The 5,508-nt window shown below is 42.6% G+C and overlaps 1 pseudogene; it reads left to right on the forward strand.

Annotated features, from left to right (window-relative positions):
- Positions 1-699: 699 nt before the first annotated feature.
- LOC129012158 (cell division cycle protein 27 homolog) lies at positions 700-2,598 on the forward strand (annotated as a pseudogene).
- Positions 2,599-5,508: the final 2,910 nt, after the last annotated feature.

Raw genomic sequence — 5,508 nt, forward strand, 5'->3', positions numbered from 1 at the left:
ACAGGCGTGAGCCACCAGCACCCGGCCTGAGTTAATACATCTGGTCTCACTACGTCTTAACCACACACCCATGAAGAACTCAAGTCAAGAGAGAGTTGGCAAGAGACTCTCAGCATTCTCTCCTGAAAGCAGTGAGGTGGATGGCAGACGTGTGTCCCGAGCTCCTGGGGTTTTAGGTGACCATGTGTAGAGGAGAGATTTCCAATGTTTACAGAGAGGCACGAGCCACAGTTATTCGGGGCATCCGAACACGAGATGGGGTTTCTGACAGCAACTTAAGGGCCAGGAAGGTCCAGAATCTGCCAAGGCACATGTCCCAGGGTGGGGCCAATGGAACCCACGGTAAAGGGACTCAGCAGTCCTCACAGAGAGGACTCCAGCCCTAGGCCCCACTGTGCAGACCAAATCAGAAGGAGGAGAGTCCTCCATCCTAAATGCCACATCCCTCCACTGAACTTGGGAGTGGATCTGTTCCCCAAACATGAGGTGACTTTCGCTTCACAATGGATCACAAGGGGCCGGGCTTTCCAGAGATGGCAGGATAAAGAAGTCATTCTGGCTCGGCCACCCCCATCCCCCGGTAACTGGTGAATTTAAATGAGCCGAGGCTGGCCGGTCTGGAGCCGCTACAGGGGGGAGGGTGGTGGGTGGGGTGGGGGTTTCCTGAGGCACTGCAGAAATTGGGCCTTTGCCTTGAGGATGACAGTGCTGCAGGAACCCGTCCAGGCTGCTATATGGCAAGCACTAAACCACTATGCTTACCGAGATGGGGTTTTCCTCACAGAAAGCCTTTATGCAAAAGTACACTCAGAAGAAGCCTTGTTTTTAATGGCGACCTGTTCTTACCTCCCAGGAAAGGCCTATAAAGCATATAGACTCTTGCAAAGACACAGTTGTCCTACACCACAATGCAAATACCTGCTTGCAAAATGTTGTGTTGATCTCAGTAAGCTTGCAGACTGGGAACAAATCTTATCTGGTGGAGTGTTTAATAAGCAGAAAAGCCATGATGATATTGTTACTGAGTTTGGTGATTCAGTTTGCTTTCCCCTTCCATTGTTGGGACGTGTATATTGCAAGACAGATGGGCTTGCTAAAGGATAAGAATGTTACCAAAAAAGACTTAGTTTAAATCCTTTCCTCTGGTATCCCATTGAATCATTATGTGAAATAGGTGAAAAGCCAGATCCTGACCAAACATTTAAATTCACATCTTTACAGAACTTTAGCAACTGTCTGCCCAACTCTTGCACAACACAAGTACCTAATCACAGTTTATGTCACAGACAGCCTGAGACCATTCTTATGGAAACACCCTAGGACACAACTGAATTAAACAGAGTCAATTTAGAATCTTCCAATTCAAAGTACTCCTTGAATACAGATTCCCCAGTGTCTTTTATTGATTCAGCTGTAATTTCACCTGAAACTGTCCCACTGGGAACAGGAACTTCCATATTATCTAAACAGGTTCAAAATAAACCAAAAACTGGTCGAAGTTTATTAACAAGACCAACAGCTCTTAGTCCATTTACCCCAAGTTTTGGGATTTTGCCATTAGAAACCCCAAGTCCTGGAGATGGATCTTATTTACAAAACTACACTAATACACCTTCTGTAATTGATGTGCCATCCACCGGAGCCCCTTCAAAAAAGTCTGTTGCCAGAATTGGCCAAACTGGAGCAAAGTCTATCTTCTCGCAGAGTGGAAATAGCCGAGAGGTAACTCCAATTCTTTCACTAACAGAAAGTTCTGGTCCATAAATAACTACAACACCTCAGGTAATGAGCCCCACTATGACATCTCCCCCAAATGCACTGCATCGAAGAAGTTCATGACTCTTTACTAGTGACAGTTCCACAACCAAGGAGAATAGGAAGAAATTAAAAATGAAGTTTCCACCTAAAATCCCAAACAGAAAAACAAAAAGTAAAACTAATAAAGGAGGAATAACTCAATCTAATATAAATGACAACCTGGAAATTACAAAATTGGACTCTTCCATCAATTCAGAAGAGGAAATATCCACAATCACACCTCAGATTCAGGCTTTTAATCTACAAAAAGCAGCAGCAGAAGGCTTGATGAGCCTTCTTCATGAAAGGGGGAAAGGTTATTTAGCTTTATGTTCATACCACTGCAAAGAAGCTATAAATATTTTGAGCCATCTACGTTCTCACCACTACAATACTGGTTGGGTACTGTGCCAAATTGGAAGGTCCTATTTTGAACTTTCAGAGTACATGCAAGCTGAAAGAATATTCTCAGAGGTTAGAAGGATTGAGAATTATAGAGTCGAAGGCATGGAAATCTACAACACTTTGGCATATTCAAAAAGATGTCACTCTTTCATTTCTGTCAAAAGACTTAACAGACATGGATAAAAATTCGTCAGAGGCCTGGTGTGCTGCAGGGAACTGTTTCAGTCTGCAACAGGAACACGATATTGCAATTAAATTCTTCCAGAGATCTATCCAAGTGGATCCAAATTATGCTTATGCCTATACTTTATTAGGGCGAGAGTTTGTCTTACTAAAGAATTGGACAAAGCGTTAGCTTGTTTTCAAAATGCTATCAGAGTCAATCCTAGACATCACAATGCATGGTAAGTGGTAATGAATTGTAAAGACAAAGTCTTGTTGATGGTGCTGGTAGTCACTAAATTTTTCTTGTTCGATAGCTCTTTATTGTCATGAATTTGGTTACTAATACTTAGGAATGGTACATACTGGTCAATAACTTCAAACTAACTTTTTTTATGAAATGTATGTCTTTAACAAACTCTTCAGTTAACTAATGATAATAGAATACGAGATGCTTATACTCAACAGTTTCAGTCTTCTACAAAACTTTTGCAGATACTGCAGTTGTGTTTTGTTTGTTTGCTTGTTTAGTTTTGTTACTTGATTTGTTACTTTTTCTTCAAACGCAGAAATGGTGATTGGGACAAAAAGTGCTTGGGAAATTGGAAAGGAATAGCATAATTCACTTATTGGATAATAGAAAAAAACACTGAAAAAGTTCACTAGTTGCTTTTTGACAATGTTCCAGTTTATTGAGTTACTATTAATAACTTAATGTATCCTTTATTTAGCAGTATCTCTGTTTTACTTTTTTGTATTTGTGTATAAGTAGACACATAGGAAATTACTACCCAGGTCATATTGTTCTCAACTGAATAACATATGAAAAAGTTTGGTCCTACTTCTGCCTCAACACCATACTTACTGTTGACATTTATTGTATTTCTCTGGACTGACTTAAAAGTTTAAATATCAAGAGAAGGCCAGGCATGGTGGCTCATGCCTATCATCCCAGCAATTTGGGAAGCCAAGGCGGGCAGATCACAATGTCAAGAGACCAAGACCATATGGTGAAACACCGCCTATATTAAAAGTATAACAATTAGCTGGGCATGGTGGCAGGCGCCTGTAGTCCCAGCTACTCAGGAGGCTGAGGAAGGATAATTGCTTGAACCTGGGAAGTGGAGGTTGCAGTGAGCCAAGATTTTGCCATTGCACTCCAGCCTGGCCGACAGAGTGAGACGCTGTCTCAAGAAAAAAATAAAATAAAAATAAAATAAAATAAAATAAAATAAATATCGAGAAATTATAATTCTGAAGTACTAACTCTGTGGAAGCTTTTTTGTCAGATACAGTTATCTTTGGGGTTAGTTAATATAGCAGTTGAGTTTTAACAATTGATTTGCTTCTAAATCTGAAGCATTATATTACTAAAATATCTTTTGATTTGTGATTATGTTGTTTAATGGATTATATATCATTTTGCAGTAGTAGTTGCAGTGCCTGAAAGATTGCCAAAAAAATAGTGCTAGCTATTGCTGACCAATGTAACAATCAACTTGCCAATATTGCCATCTCTTCCAATAGCTATGTTCTCCATAATATTTTAAGAACTCAGTTCTTCATAAGGCTTGTGTTGTTTTTGATTTTTTCCCAAGTCTGGTGGATCCTTGTGCTGTTCTTTTTTAAATGTGTATTGTCTGTCCAGCTATTCTGCAGGAGTCACATTCTTAAAAACCTTAACCATATCAAAAATTGTGTTTAAAGGAGGATTATTCAGACTGGCACGCTTTTAGTAGGAGGAGTTTAAATGCTGACGTATTTAGGTAACTCTAAATACTGAGCAACTTTATTCTATCTACAAAATAGATAGCTTTTCTTTTCTTTTCACTTTCACTATCATTAGCACCATGTATAATACCTTTTCTTCATCTATAACACAATTATAACGATATACAAAGCCACTCAAATAAAGCAGATATATTGTGCTTTAAAAAAAAAAAGAAGTCATTATATGGCACACAATGAGGTGTGACTCAAATCTGGAATCTCCAGTGAAAACCAATGAAACAGGGTCAAATCCCGTGTCTACTAAAAATAAAAAAATGAGCCAGGCGTGGTGGTGCTGAGGCAGGAGAATCACTCTAACCCAGGAGACAGAGGTTGCAGTGAGCTGAGATCACGCCACTGTACTCCAGCCATGGGGGGACAGAGCAAGACTCCCTCTCAGAAGCAAACAAACACAGAAAGCCAATAAAGGTGTTTAACACAACGTGTCAGGCTCAGGTCTCTTGACAGGATACATCCAGCACCTGGGGAAACGTTGATGGGTGGGGTGGAATCTATTTTGTGGCCTCAAGGAAGGGTTTGAGAGACAGTCCCACAAACGTGATGGCCTAAAGAAGCCCCTCCGCCCAAGAAGCGATATTCATTTGTATCCTGTAGCTACCCACGAGGGAGAATCAGGCTCTCTACAGACCCCCAAACCCCACCCCACCCCATCCCAACCCACACCCCGCTTCGTGAAATGAGCTCTCGCTCCATCAGGCTCTATTCAGGCCGTGTGGTTTTGTAACCTCCAGCATGTGTGCCTGGGTTGCGCGGTGGGGTTGGGGCGGCTGTGGACAGAGGAGGGGATAAAGTGGTGGTGTCCCATGGGTGCCCAGTACATGGGACGTGAATGGGGTGGCCAGAGCCTAGGGAACTCATTGCCTGTCAGGACGTCTCCCCTCCTGGTCCCCTCTCTGACCTACGCTCCACATCTTTGCAGTTCAGTGGGGACCTTGTGGGTGGAAGTCACCATCCCTTTGGACATTAGCCGAGGAAGGCCGGGCACCCAAGAGTCTCGCCAGAGTCAGGGCCTTTGGCAGGCTCACAAGGATGCTGAAGGTAACGGTTGGTGACAGTGATGTAAGTTGGAGGCCTCGGGCCAATGCAGAGGTATCCATTTGACCTCGGTGTGACAGGTCAGCTTTGTGGAGTCCCGAGCATTCTTCCAGAGACTCATCCAGTGCTAGCAAGCATGGTCCCGAGGATCCCATCTCCCAGCGGAAGCACTTGTTCCCACAGAATCCTGGGCAGGAAAGTTCTCAGCAGGTTTAGACTTCCTAGCCAAAAAGCCAAAGCCACTTCTGGGATTTTTTTTCAAAGAGCCAGTGGTTCCACAATGGGCCATGGGTAGTTGTGGAAATGGAGAGAAGTGTT

Source organism: Pongo pygmaeus, chromosome 23, assembly GCF_028885625.2.
Source record: "Pongo pygmaeus isolate AG05252 chromosome 23, NHGRI_mPonPyg2-v2.0_pri, whole genome shotgun sequence".
In the NCBI taxonomy this organism is placed as follows: domain Eukaryota; kingdom Metazoa; phylum Chordata; class Mammalia; order Primates; family Hominidae; genus Pongo; species Pongo pygmaeus.